The sequence below is a fragment of the Varanus komodoensis genome, unplaced genomic scaffold (assembly GCF_004798865.1).
Source record: "Varanus komodoensis strain SLA01 unplaced genomic scaffold, ASM479886v1 scaffold1, whole genome shotgun sequence".
In the NCBI taxonomy this organism is placed as follows: Eukaryota; Metazoa; Chordata; class Lepidosauria; order Squamata; family Varanidae; genus Varanus; species Varanus komodoensis.
The window spans coordinates 47,557,696-47,573,739 of NW_025335268.1; the positions used below are offsets into that span (position 1 = coordinate 47,557,696).

The 16,044-nt window shown below is 42.9% G+C and overlaps 1 protein-coding gene across 1 annotated transcript in view; it reads right to left on the reverse strand.

Moving 5' to 3' along the window:
• Positions 1-2,970: 2,970 nt before the first annotated feature.
• Positions 2,971-16,044, reverse strand: part of AKAP7 (A-kinase anchoring protein 7) — a 144,163-nt gene continuing 131,089 nt past the window's right edge. Inside the window, exon 9 of the transcript XR_006414163.1 lies at positions 2,971-3,083. The gene's annotated coding sequence lies outside the window, so the exon portion shown is untranslated. The remainder of the gene's footprint in view (positions 3,084-16,044) is intronic.

Consider the following 16,044-nt stretch of genomic DNA (forward strand, 5'->3'; position numbering starts at 1 on the left):
TATCAGGTAGATTTATTCTGCTGATTAATTCTTCTGCAAGTACATAAAGAAGAAAAGGCATCACTAGGGCTATGCATGACTGTAGCTAGTCTTTTTGCTCTATTGTTACTTGGTTGTCCATGTCACTGGAAATCTCCTGCCTCAAATGTCAGAAAGAAGAAAACTATGACAAGAAGGCCTGTATTTCAGTAAATGATGGAATGATGGCCTACAATTCCCATCCCCTTCATCAGCATAGTCAAGGATGGTATGACCTGCCAGATAATTTAGACTACAACTCCCAAGTTGCCTACCCCTGCCTTACACCTGAGCCAAGCAGTTTGGTCAGTGAGGGCAGGGTTGTCCCAGCATGGTCCCTGCCAACACCAGTTGCTTCCTTTCTTCCATTTCCCTTTCAGGAGAATGATTAGAGATAACAATAGACTGATGTATTACAAGGCAAACAGAGTAGAACTGGAGATGAGAGAGAGAGAGAGCTGCTATTGTTGCTGCTTTGTGTAATTTCCTGTTTAAGGATCTTGTCTTGCACCAAGCATCAGAGAGACAAAAGCTCAGGGCATGTAGCAAAATGGCACAAAGTTAGATGAGATAACCCCTAGATTTGCATTCTACTCTATGATGTGCTAGTTTTGTTTTGTAATGATTTACTTTATCCTTAACCCCTTTGGCCCAATGAATAAACAGAATAATTTTCAGTCCTGCCAAAAGTTACAAATCCTGGGTAAAATTTAAAAAATGGCTTTTGAAAAGATTTTAAAAATTCAGAGTAATTCTTATGGATTGGGTTGAGCTTTCTTATGTTTACCTTACTTAAGAGGGGGTTGAAGAATATACACTCCAGTCTTGTCTATAATTGTACTTTCATTTTTCCAGAGGTCTGTAGCTTCCTCAGCTTCACAGACTTGGCAAGTCCAAAAGACATCATGAGATAACTCTTTGCACAGGACTTTCCCAGGTTAAGAAGCACAGACAGCAATGGAGAGATACAATAAAAAGGACTACGCAGAGCTCCCTCCGCTGTTTCACAGTGATCAGGGTAAGCTCAAACACACCACAATAAATTAATTATAAAATGCCCTGAAATGAAAGGGAAAAATAGAAGCCTATTGGAGGCAGGGCGGAAACTTTCAGGAACTGGAGAGCAGAGCTGTATCTCGCTTTTCCCTGAAGCTGGGGATAACAGTGCCAGCCTCAAAACCACTTTATCAAGGGTGCAAAACTAGGGCCAACTAGCCAAGGAAGACTCAGGAAAAAGATGAGAGAAGCTGTACCTCTACTGCCAGTGATGAACCGTCCTGTGAAAAACGTTTGAGAATTTTTCCTCCCCCTGGATGAATTTAGTGAAATTGCCCCCCCACACACACACACACCATTTTTCTGCCCACAAAGATGGTGGAGAATTTCAAGAGGCCATGTGTTTCACTCTGGTTTTGTTTCTCCTCCTAGCTGAAATGCAGTGAAAACTCTCCTTTCCTTAAATAGATTAAGTTTTACTTTTTAATTCTTATCTGTTGACTTTGGACCCATTAACACTGTTTACTCCCAGCTGCTCTGGTTAACACGCAGCCCACATTTTAGCTGCCCCTAATCATTTTGGTTAGTACATTTATTAGCTCACCTTTAGCAATCTCCCAGGGTGACATAGACACAATAGAGTCAAAACAAATTAAATAAAATACAATGTTAACATCAGTGGGAGCAACTGAAGCAACAGCCATTACCAGACAATCAAATTCAAAAGAAGCCATTTTAAAAATTCAAAAAACAAAAAAGAGATAAAGCAAAACCCACAGTTAAAACCAGCTTCACACCATGCTGGAATGTCTGATCCATTTGTTTAAGTCTTCACTTGATTCTGAAAGAAATTAAAGTTGGCACTGGACAAGCTTCTCTGGAGAACATTCTCAAAGCAGGACAACATGATCCTGTCTGCAGCCACTAGTGATGCTCAGGATCTCTGCGGATGCCCCTAAATTTGACATCTTCTTTGATTCTGAATGGCAGATACTGAAGACCTTCTTCCAGAACGGCAAGAGTGAATACAGACAGCAAAGGCTAAGTGAGGTAGATCTGGGTCCACATCAGGTGTTGGAACTGCAGGGTAGTCATTTTTGTGAGCAATATGGCCTGGAGGGAAGCCAGCTGCCAGGTGGACACTGTACCGTAACTCTGTGGTCACAGCAGTGCTTCTGGGTACCCTAGTGAGGACTCAGGCTCTAGGGACAAAGTCTGTAGAAATGTGAACTTCTATTTTCTTCTCCTTAAACAAACTTACATCCTTACATTTACCAGTAGGCTTCCTAGCAAAAGAGCAGGGCCAGTTGATTTTCATGCTGTCAGGAGTAAGTAAGGTTTAGCACTTGCTGCCATTCTGTGAGACTGGGTGTTCAGCGTCTAGCAGGGGATGAGGATAAAGAAGTCAAAATGAAACCCACAGAGATCCTGGATGCAGAATTATCCTAGCATCTTAGGTTTGCGCTCTACACATGGGACAAAAGTAAAGAAAAATGCACTTTAGTCGTCAACTCAGACCATTAAGAACTGTTTCTCATAGTCTGTTTTTGTAACACCACTGATGAAGTAAAGCATCTGAAAATGCCTACAAATATAATGTGGAAAGGACAGCACACTAAGTTATTTCAACAGCAAAGCCATGAACCGCAGAGCTGTTTCTGGAATCTTGCCTTTCACGGGTCTTCTCTTGAAGTCAGAATCACCTCTTGGTGTGAAAGCTGGACAATGAGGAAAGCTGACACAAAGAAAATTGATGCATTCAAAACATAGTGCGGGAGAGACGTTTGTGGATACCCTGGACCAAGAGAGACAAGCAAGGGTATCCCAGATCAAATCCAAACTTTCCCTGGAAGCAAAAAATGACAAAACCGAGGCTGTTGTACTTCAGCCAAATCACAAGAAGGCAAGACTCACCAGAGAATGCAATAATGCCAGAGAAAGTCAAAGGCAGAAGAGGAAGGGAGAAACCAAATATGAGATGGATTGACTCCATTAAGGAAGCCATAGCCTTGAACTTGGAAGTGCTGAGCAGATCTGTGAAGAACAGGTCACTCTGGAGGCATTCATTCCTAGGACACCATATGTTGGAGATGACTTAGTTTCTTGTAATAACAATGAATCACAATTTTCACATTTCAGCAGTACAGATATAGGGCATTGAGCCTCAAGTAGGCTGGAGGTTTTTAATAAAGATCTGAAATATAGATAATAGAGAGGTGCTTTAATGAACATTTTACTACAAAGTGAATTGATTTAAATTACAGAGGGGAGCAAAAGAGGATCGTACCTTGTCATCCTTCTGATTTAGCTATTGATCTAGTTACTAACCTGCAATTAAAATATTTCAGACATCAAATCATATTGGATTATTGTATGCAAATGATATGGGAAGCACAGATATTAACACATATTTCTCTTTCAAAACCCCAGTAATGAATTAATTTTGATTTTTGGGTACAAAGCGGAAGCAAGTAGTCACAGGTTGAAGAGAAATTTCATATGAAAAGGAGCTCATAGCTGGTCACTTACCCTCCTCTTGACCTGCAGCTGAAGTGGCAGCTGTGCATGTCAGTGCATCAAATGCCAGCTTAGTGGTCAGTCTTTCTTCTCTCTCCATTTGCAGGCAGGACGTTCATGTTGTGCCCCGCTTCTGCCATGGGGAGGACCAAACATCATTGGATGCGGGTAAGGCCTGGGTTACAGGATTCCATATGCGTTGGTCTTACAGGGTTTGGGCAAGTCAGTTTTCCAGGAATGGGAAGGAGACAACACGGCAGAGTTCCCCATGGTGCCAAGGCTGGCAACCTGACTAATTTACCTGTACATTATTCCAATGAGCAGCACTTACGGAGCCTTAAGTAGGAGTTTGGCTGATTTTAGCTTGGATAGGCCAGACTAGGGCCTTTTCTTCTGAATGGATCTAGTTTGTTTAGCAGCTTCATTCTGCCAAACGGTGGGAGTAGCTGTGGCATGCTGATGCCTTCATAGCAGAAGTCCTCAAAGCCTGAGAATGGCAAGATATCCTCCTCTGGATGCCAACAGCCAGGTTCCTGGAGTCATCCTGGAGAACTGGTCCTGAGGAGATGGATGCTTTGTGACAACTTTCTGCAACCAAACCCTTTCCCTGAGCAGTTAACTCAGGAGGCTGCTCTTCTGAGGACAAGAAGTCGAGCTTTCTGAGAATGATCACTTGCAGTCCTGACTCATGACAGTCTGCCATTCATGGCTACTTTTAACAGCACCTACTTGTATGTGTTTATTCATCACTTGCTCCATGTTTAAAAAAGGAACTTGGATTATGGGGAAAGCACCTTGATCACATCACAACCTGTGTGCCTATCAGAACACCACACAGCTCCTGTTTCAGAAAATGAGCTAAAGGCATATGTGTCAGTTACGAGTTAATTCACATCATTTCCATCCTACTGAGGTGTGTGCATTTCTTTTTAAGCCAAGGATTAATTTCTCCATGTATCAACTAGATGAACCACACACTAGTAAAAACATTAAAATTGTCATGTCGGTCCACGGTTCATCTAGTCCTGCATGCTATTTCTCATGGTCAACAGCCAAATGCCTTTGGAAACTCATAAGCAGACCATGAAGATATATTTCAGTGGTAACCCTGCGGACTGATGCCTCATGCAGTCAGTCAATGAAAGCCAGTGGGGTGTAGTGCTCAGGGTGGGATGCAGGAGATCTGGGTTCTAGTCCCCACTCAGCCATGAAGCTCACCGGCTGATTTTGGCCAGTCACTCAGTCTCACCTTACCTACCGCATAGGATTGCTGTAAGGATAAAAAGGTGAGGGGAAGGGCAATGCACGTCATCTTGGACACCTTGTAAGAGGAAAAGAGGTGGGATATAAATGTATCTATAAATAAATCAGCTGAACGAGTCATATAAGGTCATATATATCATTACATGAAAAATAACTTTGTCAGATATTCCAGAACATCTCTTTTAGGCAATATCAAAACGCTTTCTCTCTGAAGAATCACAAATAACCCCCAGATGATCAATGCATCCTACCTATATTTTAGTTGGGGGTCATTAAACCTTCTTTCAATAACTAGATTTAAATTCAATATATTTTTGTCCATTCATTTGTTTGTATTTGACAAAGGTGTGGAGTTTATACAGAGACAGAATTTTTATTGCAAGGGTCTAGCAATAAAGCACAAAGCAACATAAGGTTTTGCTCACATTACTTCCAGCTAATCTGTCTTGGATCCTAGTTACCCCATGAAAATTCATCTCTAATCCCTGTTCCGCTTTACCCTGTAATAATGCAAATCCCAGTCTTTGATGATGTCCCGCTTCACAACTCTCATTTCCAACCATTTATAGCACTCCCCAAAGTATGCAAAGTGATTTACAAACCTTATCTTACTCCCTCCACACAGAAGGAAAGTGTTTATGGATCTGTATTTTTAAATACATTAATTTGGCCTTTAAAAAAAAAAAAATAAAACATCAGCTGTTGTTGAAATCTAAGATTAGAAAATACGTGAAAATCATTGTATTGCCTTATCTGACAACATTGCAGTCCCTGATAAGCATAAGTCCTGGCAACACAAGACACATCTGAAATCATGTCTGCTCCAACTGTTAAGAAAAGATTAGGAATAAACCAACAGGGTGTTGGAGATCCTTGGTACACAATCTGATATGTTCCCCCCAGGAATCCAAGGTCTACCTGTAATGTTTTGATGATGGAAGTGATGGATGCCCAGTAAAAGAGAAATACTTCTATAGTTGTGGGGGAAGTCGGCAGCCCAGTGGTGGGGACAGTCTCCCATGTTCCATCCATAACATCTCCAGGTAGGGCTAGGAAAGAGCCCTGCTTGAAACCCAAGGACAGCCACCAGTGCATACAGAACTGGACTAGACAGAGCAATGGCCTCGGTACAAAGCTGCTCCCTGTGACCTGGAGGAATGCTGGGCATCATCCGATTGCCTCGAGGCAGGATACCTTGCTTGAAAACATTCCCCCACAGATGCCAGACCAGCTTTCTTCTTGGAACACTTCCAGGAAAGTGCATTTAAAACGGTGTCAAGGGGTCAATAGAGAGATGTCGGGGTAGCACATGAATACAAACACCACGGACAATCCGGTGAGGATGGCCAGGTGCAAAGGTGCACAGTGTACCTGCACCCGAAGAATTCCTATTGCACAGAGGTCCTCAAACCTTTTCAACAGGGGACCAGCTGAAAGGTGCTGGTGGTGAGGGCGGGCCAGCAAGGCGGTGCCGGGAGGGGGCGTGGGCCGTGCGGGCACGAGGCGCGTGTGCACGTGCGTGTGGCAAGGCGAGGTGAGGCGGGAGCGGGTACACGCAGCAAGGCGGCAGCTTGCTCTCATGGAGATCGTTTTCTCCGAGCCAGTCCAAAATGATTTCCGCATGAGCAAGCCGCCACCTCGCCACACGCGGGTGCGCACAGGCAGACACAGAGGAGCAGACACCTCCTATAGGATATGCTGCGTGAAAATTAAATGCTGATCAATCGGCATGCTGTGAATAACGCCCATATGTATTGGTATGTTACTCGTAGTTCCCTTCAGGGACTCAGCTCCTTTGTCTGTCACCGGATTGGCATCCAGTCAAAATGCAGCAGTCTTTTTCAGGGATGCCAGAGGGTACCAGGAAGTAGGAAGCACAGTATACAGGTGCTGTACCTCTTAAGAGGCAGACACTGGCTTACAGGCATCTCCCGAAATCAAGAAAAGGCGGCTGGTGTTCAGACTGTAAATCCAATAATGCAGGTTGCTGGGCACACCCCTGCCCCTCTCACAGGTTCTCTCGCCACCTGCCAGACTCTTCTCAGGCTCCTTCTGCCATACTGAGACGTTCTGTGCAGCAGGTGTCAAAATCACGTTGAAGGTAGCTGTTGCTTAGCATAAAAAGCACCTGCTGCTACTGCCCCCTTCCTCACGGAACACCAGAGTTGCTTCCTTTCATAATGTGCTACATTGGTTCTCTATGGTCCAGAGTGGGAGGTTTGGGAGATGGACAAGATGCCCCGAGGACCCTCCTCTCAGAGGAGATCCTCTTCCTTTTCCTCTTGCTGCTGCCCATTTGGTGGTCCTGTCCAACCTTCTGCCACCACTATCTCTTGTACCCATGACCACTTACTTAGAAGGTAACATCGAGTGACCGCTAGGGGAAGAGAGAGCGGGCTCAAGGGACCTGGGAGCTGGCACATATTGGGTCTTGCCAGGTACTCAGCAGTGCCATGTTCTGCCATGGGTACCCAAACCACGGCCACACAGGGCCTGGCAGAATGTGAGTGAGAAGGTCAGTTGGGAAGGTCTAGCAGTCATTTCCTGTCTGATGGTCATTTTCCAGGTTTGGCACTAGTTTTTCTACATACACATGTACAATTTTGCTTTTGGTGTCAGGCACTGCTGTTGAATGTGTATGAGTCAATAGTGGGTCTTTTCCTTTGTTCTTAAGGAAGCTTACTTCCATTGTACTTGCATGACATAACAAGCCAGAGTAATTTTTTTCACCATGGTTTGTCTGTCATGTCATCTGAACCTGGTCATTGTGTGGTATGCGTAGTCTTTAGAAACCAGAAGATGTCAACAGTTTGTTGTATGGTTTCTCCATAGCACAGTGGAGACATCTAAATCCAGGGTCATAGTTTCTGTGATCCAGGAATAAAACTGCCACAGAGTCCCCTGGAAAGAGAGGCAAGTGGAGAAGCCACTCCAGCCATCCAGCCTCTACTATCCTGCTCTGCCTCGCAACTGACACGTCGATGGCTGTCTCACTCTACAAGCTGCTCTCTGCTCCCACAGGCTTCTCTGCTTTCATCCAGATGCCCATCTGTTGTTATTCTTTTCTAGCAGCAAAGAAGCAGCAGCCTTGGAGTCAGCCATGTTATTCATGTTCTCTGCCCACTGTGGTTCTCACAGATGCAGTTCTCTGAATTGCCCTGCCTTCATTTTCAGGACTAAGCCTTTCTCCCCTACTTTTAAAGTCTCTTCTGCAAATGGGACAGCACACCAGGCATTAAGAAAAGGGAGTGTCCCATGAAGGAACTCTGCCTTCCTTACTGTCCTACAACACATCTTGGGACTGCTAGCCAGACCCACTGTTGCCTGCTCCCCTCCCCACTTCTGCGGCACAAAAGCCACCCTACCAATGTTCCCAGGGAGCTGCAAGCAGGGGCTGTGCCAGGAAAGCCCTTTGCAGCAGGACACTCTGCTCTGTCCCTTCCTACTCTCTCAAGCAGAAGAGACACTGGGGAGGATGCTGGCATCAGGCCGCCAGCACCCAGCCTCCTCCCCCAAAGCACAGCAGTCTCCCAGGCTCCTTCTCAGCAGTTGTCCCTAGAGGAAGCCCCATCTGCTGCAGAGGAGCAGCCAGCACAAACTGCAAGACAGTGTCCTCCTACTTCTGGCCTGAGATGAACTGGGCACATCTACTGACCTCCAGAGGCCCAGGAGTACTTGAGACCCACACTATCACAAACTCTTCCTATGGGTTCCAGAGCAGCTGAAAAAGGGGGGTTTCATGCACCCAATCCCAGTGCATGGGTAGTGTGCACACCCACAAGAAGTTGTTCAAGGGGGTTGTCATGGACAACAAGTGCTCTTCCCTTCGATGACAAACTGGCATGGCTACGTCTTGTTTGCAAGGATGCCAGGCGTGGCTGCCCTGCAGGAAGCAGGAAGCAGGAACCCTCCCTTCTGAGCTCCAAGGCTGCAGTTCCAGTCCATGAAGGATGCCCAGTCAATATCCAGAAAGTCTCCATCTCCCTCTCCCACTCCCTCTCTCTCTAGAAGGACTGAGTCATATCCCACCCAGGCAAGCACTTCCAGCAGCCCCCTTCGCATGGTATGCCATCTACCACCCTCCTTATAAGGACAGAGCATTTGCAGATTTAGGCAAGAACAACAGAACAAGAAACAATAGGCGAGAAAACCCACACCAGTCTTTAAAGTGACCCCAATCACCCCAAAGCACCAGCATAAACTTACTCCTCCCTCAAGGATGCTTCTTGCCAGCTCCCTGCAAAACTCAGAACTGACTAGGCTAAAAACTGCCATCCCGTCACCCCCCCCCCCACTTCCTTGGCATTTGCCTCCCTAGCAGAACAGTGATCTCAGCTTCTTCCCTGCCAAGAACCCATGACTTACAGCTGGCTTGAAATACCCACAAATTACCATCGTCAATAGCCAAGCCAATGCATGGGGCAGCAGAAAGTCACAACACTACATTTCTTGTTCGGGGATACAAAAATGGCCACAAATCCTCCAGCTGATATGCCAGGAGCAAGCATGTGTGTTTAGCCCACCTTGATCGCCATTCGAGGTTGCCAGCGACCCGTTGAGGAGCTTTCCCTACCTTGGCCATTAGGATAATATTTAAGAAAGGAACAGAGGCGGGAACCGCTCACCACCCACCCAAAAAAATAAATAATTGGTGTCCAGCTGCAGCGAAGCCAACATCTCAAAGCAAAGCAGACCATGAAACAATCTGCTGTGTGTGCTGTGCCCATCCATTTTAGGCCTTCTGTGTGTCAGTCAGCTGCTGGCACAAGTAAATGCCGCTTATGAAAAGAGGTGAAACAGTGTGGGCTTTTCTTTCGTGTAAGACGCATAACCCGAAGGTGGCGATTTTCTTTGTGTGGTAGGAAAATTGCTTACTTTCTTGAACAGTTCTCAGTAACAAGGCTGTGGCATGACAGAACAGCACGCTGTGTCCACTGGCATCTGCCCAGGAAATGCCCAGCTCATTAATATCTAAGCTGAATCATCAGGTCTCCGTGAGATGGAAGCCAGGCTCCAACTGGGCAACTGTACGGCAACCACACTATGGAACTATGCATGGTAACCATGATAAAATCAGAAAATCATAGAATTGGAAGGGGCCATTTGATCCACTCAAAAGCTTCCCTGTTTAGTGTTTACTTGAACACCTCCAGCCATAAAAAGCCCATCATTTTCCCAGGTGGTTGGTTCCACTGTCTCATTGCCCTGACCATTAGAACATTTTCTACAATAGAAAACCAAAATTTGCCTTCCAGTCCATTATGCTCTTTCTTTCATGTCCCACAGTCTTGGTTTGCTTGCAGCCTTCTGTGTGATATCCCTTTCGGTATATTCTCTTCTCCCCAAAGCTAAAGATAGCCAGTTCCTTCAGCCTTTCTTTGTAGGGCTTAGTTCATGTTTGTTGCATTGTGGGACTTCTGGACAAGAAGCATATTTTGCTGTTCAGACTGATCCCCTCAAGTTCAACTGAGGCTTCTATAATAAAATGGGCACTAGGTAGCCGCATGTGCTGCACTGTTATGGAACATGTGTGTTTTGGGGTAACTTACATACAGTATTCATGTGTACATATTACAAGTGTACTACATACAAAATTCAAACACAGATTTTACATTAAAGTGTGGAATACCTCTATTTCATAGAAATAGAAAAATGTTGGAACTGGAACTGTAGGCAATTTTTTAATTTGATATACTAAAATGAGATAGGGATACTGGAGTCTGTGTAAAATTGCACGCGTATATACATATATATTCCCCTGTCAAGGAACTCGAGGTGGCTTTAAGATGCATTTAAGTATGGCTTTAAGTATCCATTCTATCCCAGAATCATTGTTCATATAAGCAAGTATTCTGAAAATATGTGCAATAAAGTCCTTCAGCATAAATATTACATATTTTCTAGTTGTTACAACGCCTTGTTTAGTTCTTTTAGCAATAGGATCGTGTTAACCACATTGGGCCATGAGTCGAAGAGCGGCTGCGCAGCAAGGCTTCCGAGAGTCTGCTTCCTATCACATGCCTGCGCAAGCACAATATGCATGAAATTTCAGCTCAGTCATGGAAATCAGAGGATGCAGTCAAGAACCTGCAGTTGGAACAAGCAAATCATAGAAGCCTCCAGGCACACAGGGAGACATTTTAATTTTAATGTACTAGCTGCTACAATGTAATTGAAGACGAGAGAGTGAAAGTCGAATCTGACATGAACCACTGAATCATGAAGATTAAAATATGGAACATTATTTGCGTGACTGAGAGAAATTTCATTTGCCATAGAGAAAGATAAATTCAAATGAACATTTAAGAAAATGGAAAAAACCCTTCTTTAAGTGTACAGTGTATAATTTTTGAGCCTATGGAGATCTGTAATATCATCTTAGGTTTTGTTTTGATTTTTTTTAATATACCACTTCTGGCAACTACATTTGTCATTGTCATTTAACAGCCTCTATCCTTAGAATATCTATCCTTTTGGTTAACTTTTTAAAATCCACTGTTAATGATAGTAACTATACATAACATTATTAAATGAATCTGTGGCAGTGCTGAATCAGGCACTTCATAAAGTGATCATAAAATAAAAAGCTTACCGATTTCCCATTTTTACAATAATTTTATTACAATCCAGATGCCTTTCTCCGGCAGGCTGCATTTTCAGACACAGCATGAAATCAGGAAGCTTCTTTAAATTATGAAAGCCTGCCAATTGGATTTCCTGATGTATCATTCCCATGTTATTTCTTGCAGGAATTAGATTTTGCCATGCCTAATTAGCTGAGGGGGGTTGGGTGAAAAATGCTTTGAACAGTGCAGAACTGCGCATTAACTGAACATTAGAGGTCCTGTAATGGCCCCATTGAAATGCCGACAAAAAATGATCGCTGGAATTTCTGCAAAAGATATATCATATAATTACTTGTGTGTATACTTGAGTAGGTATGCAGTATGTTCACTGTTCACACTGTCTTGCGAATGCCAGAAATGTCCACAACGTCACAATCTAAAGGCAGAAAGGACTGTCCCCTTGGACTCAAGGAAATCATATTTGCCTTCATAATGTAAAAGATGGGCGATCCCCATGCACCCGTGTTGGAGCTAGCTGCTGTGATTTAAATATCTTCTGCATAAAACATATCTGTGCACTCTCTGGAGTGCATCTGAGAATCTCTATGATTTTCTTGTCATCTCGTTCCAACTCCAGGGTCTTCTTTTCCCTGACAGCAAGAATAATGCACAGAGGGAGTGAATAATACATTTAGCACTGACCCAGAAACTACTCTGATTTTTTCTTTTCGAATTATGATTCTGCTGAGTTTACACTTGCCAAGCCTTGGAGCAAACTGCTTGGCTTCCAAAGCCCTTAGATCAGGGGCAAGGGCTATTGTATGCACCCAACTTTCTGAGGATTAGGCGCTCTGGACTAGATATGCACTTGATGTCATTTGCTCCCTGGCCTAAGTGCTGAAGGATCTTCAACCAGGTGCTTGGGCCATGGACCAACTCCACTGCATGCAGGCTTTCCAACTTAGGGGAGTCCTGCGTGTAGGAAAGCTGAACCAGTGCCCGGTGCTCCACCAGTGATAGGTCAGCTCTATCCTGTATTCATATTCCTCTTTCTTTCAATAGCCTAGATAATGTGTAAAGGAAAAATGGGCTGTGAAGCACAAGGTTATATTCTTGTTTTCAATCCATTTTTTGTTTAGTCGCAGAGTCGTGCCTGAACCATCTCGACCCCATGGACAACATTCCTCCAGCTCTCCTGTCCTCCACCATCCCCCGGAGTCCACACAAGCCCACACCCACTGCCCCACTGACTCCATCTAGCTTTCAATCTATATATTGGTAATAAACCTGCCCCCAGGTTACAATTACAGATTTTCTGTTTCTGCTGAATGTCTGAAGAATGTATCTTGGGATAGTTCCTCATCTTCTTGTTTAGACTTTCCCAACCTGGTGCCCTCCCAATGTTTTGGACTTCAACTCCCATCAACCCAGTCAGTGTGACCAAGTTAAGATTCCTGGGAATTGTAGTCTAAAACATCTGGAAGGCAACAAACTGGAAGAAGGTTTTTCTAGTTCTTCCTTCTCAAGGCAGATGTATTTTGCACATGCAATAATGAAAAACCTGGCCTTTATCGTTTTTTCAATGTTCCTACAGTATACTGAAACACTATAAGCCTGGACTAATTCTTAGGGCCACTTTTGGTTACTTGATCCTAAATATGAAGTGTTTTGTCAAGGAGAAAGCCCACAGACAGGTCATCACATGGGATAATCACTCACATCCATCTATATAGTGGCCAATTGAGGCTTTCCATCTATGTATATATGCAATTAAAAACACGGGGATACCATTATCAGGATCTGGAAATCAGCAAGGCTAGAGTTTGTTGAGGTTCTTTGAATTCTCCCTCAAAACTTGTTCCAACTCAAATGTGTATCAGAATGGGAGCTTTTTTCTTTTCACATTGTATTCCTTTTCTTCCATTAAATAAAGCATGCTTTATGCGTATTTTTCCAACACTTTTTTGTTTTTTTGCAAGTTGTACAGCAAGTTCAAAAGTACAACTTGACTTAAACTGCAGATTGCTTTTGGGTGTACCTTTAGATCCAGAAAGGGTGAGCTGGGTAAATTCTTGTTAAAAATGGAAACAAATTTTACATACAATAGTATGCTGTTATTATGTATCATAATCTATATTCCATACTCTTTTTGCTTTCTTTTTACAACATGGAAGGCCTTTCCAGATAGAATAAGGATGGGGAAACAATGAGCCTTCAATGTCTTTTGACCAAAACTCCACTGGCTTCATGAGTACAGAAGCTCACTGGTTTCTTCTGTCCGCACCTGGATTGGGGAATGGAATGTTTAGATTTCTACATAAGTAAAATTTGCAAGAGAAAAGACTTTCAGAACAATAGCAGGATTTAAATGTCTATTTTCAGTAATTTAGATGTGGCTGATTGAAACAGACAAGTAAAAATAATGCTACTTGCTGTTATTAAGAAATAAGCAGACAGCATGAGAGAAATATAGAAATGTATGATTTATCTGATAAATGAGAGATATATCATAGACATATAAGTGGTTGTCCTTGAGCAAGTCACTGGCACTCAGTATCCATTCCCAGTTAGTAGGCTGGGAACAAAATAGTTTATTTTGCAGCACTGTTATGATAATGAAGAAAAATATTAAGAATCTTAAGTTGTCTCTGCAGTGTGAAAGCTATGTGAATAACAATAGAGACAGAAAAGAGAAATTAAAGTTCAGAATAAATAGAAATGTATAATAGAAATATTGTGTTTCTTATTAGCAGCTACCACACTGTGTGTTCTTTCATATTTCAGTGTGTTTTTTTAATTACCAGCCTGGCATCCATTAAGTGATTCTCATAGGAATCTGCACAATAATAAATTTATGACCTCAAAAAAGCACTCAATTTATGACCTCAAAATCTTCCATCTTTGTTAGCATCTGAAATATAGTTTCCCATTGATGATGTTCTTTGGATTGCACTGATTGCTTCTTTTCATGTAAGACGTTCTCATTTCAGCCATATTTTAAAGAGGTGAAAAATGGAAGCTGTATTTTGTCCAAGGAGAGTGTGGGCAGAGACTGAAGGGGAAAAAGGAGATAGGCAAAAGGTTATGCGTATCTGCCCTTCCTGAATCCTTTCAGGCACAAAAAGTATTAAATAAACCTTGAATGTCATCACAGTTCTGCTCAAGAGTGCTCTCTAACATCAGAGGTTACGGAAATGCTGAAGGCAGCAGAGAAAACAAGCCATGCTGACAGAAAACAGAAAACATGGGAGATGTTATCCTCTTTTCCTATTTACTCTTTTTAATGTTCAGGAATAAATCATCTTCTTGTGCCTCTGAACCCTTCAAATGATGAAAAATTTATGGCATGTATATCTGCAAAGGTTTTGATGTCAGGCATAATGTAACAAAACACTGAGAAAGCACAGATCAAAGCTGAATTGCTACTATCTGACCAGCACCTTTTATCTGTTAATTCTTGATGTCATTTGATGCAGTAGCACCTGATCAAAGTATAAATACTTTCAGCTTCCTGTATGTGTCTTGAAAATAATGCAAAATAGAGAAACAGTTTGTGTTACTTAAGCTTGACATAACAGGACTGAATGGTATGGCATGTTAATATAATGTCCGATCTGTCTCCATCTGAGCACTTGAGGAAATGTAAGAAGCCATAAGTGGAAGTAAAGTGGCCAATGAGGCATTGGTATGGAGTATGATGCTGTTAAAAGTGGGTCTGATTAGACTCTAGATTGGGGTGGGTCGCCTTCTTTTTCTTTGGGGGCGGGGGTGCATTTTCTTAGGTGTAATCTACTGGAGGCTGAGCCCTGGCCAGAAGAGAACGGGGGCACACCTTTTCTCTTCCTTTCTGCCTTTCTTGCCTGTCTCCCCTTCCCTTTATACCTCTTCCTCCCAGCCAGCAGGATACAGAGGAAAAGCCAGGTCCCTTCTGCCAGAAGGCTGAACTGATAAAATGCAGAGGAGTTTAGCTATTAAGAGGAGGGTCTCTGGTTGTCCACACCATTTTCTCATTTGACTTCAAGCCATGCTCTGCAGCTTATTTATATATTTGCTGTAGTCCTGTTTTCCCCTTTTTCTTTCTTTCTTTTTTTACGCAAGTGTTGTTAAGCATTGGTAGCCACACAAAACAGCACATAATGCTAAGCTTGGTTACCTTGCTGAATTTTGCCTCATGCAGAGCTCTTTAAAACTGGCAAGGTTGTAATTGTAATTATCATTGACTTCAACAAGTTATAGCAAGCTATTTTCTGCTATTCTATTTTCCGTTCCCTGTGGATACAAATCTGATTTGTATTCATCGTTCTTTGCTGGCAAGCTTGGAGGTCATGCTTTCTTTTTTCTTTAGGTCAATTTATCACCGTATTGTACATCCCTCATTAGAATCAATGTTTCTATATTTTATGCTACTTATTTGATAAATGACTGGTTGAAAGATTCATAAAAGGTAGCAGAATTTCTGGATTTAGAGTGCTAACTTAATCTAGAAATTAAAACCTTTGATTAAATTATCCTGTTAACTGTGGAAAGACTGTCATATGAATTCTGTCCACTGATGGATTCATTTGAAACATTGTGGTCCCAGTTGTGTGATAGGCACAGGTACCTAGTCTATGAGATCAGCTCCCTGTCTGATACCTAGATATTTACAATGAGATTACCTTGATGTAGCAGATTAAACAATTCC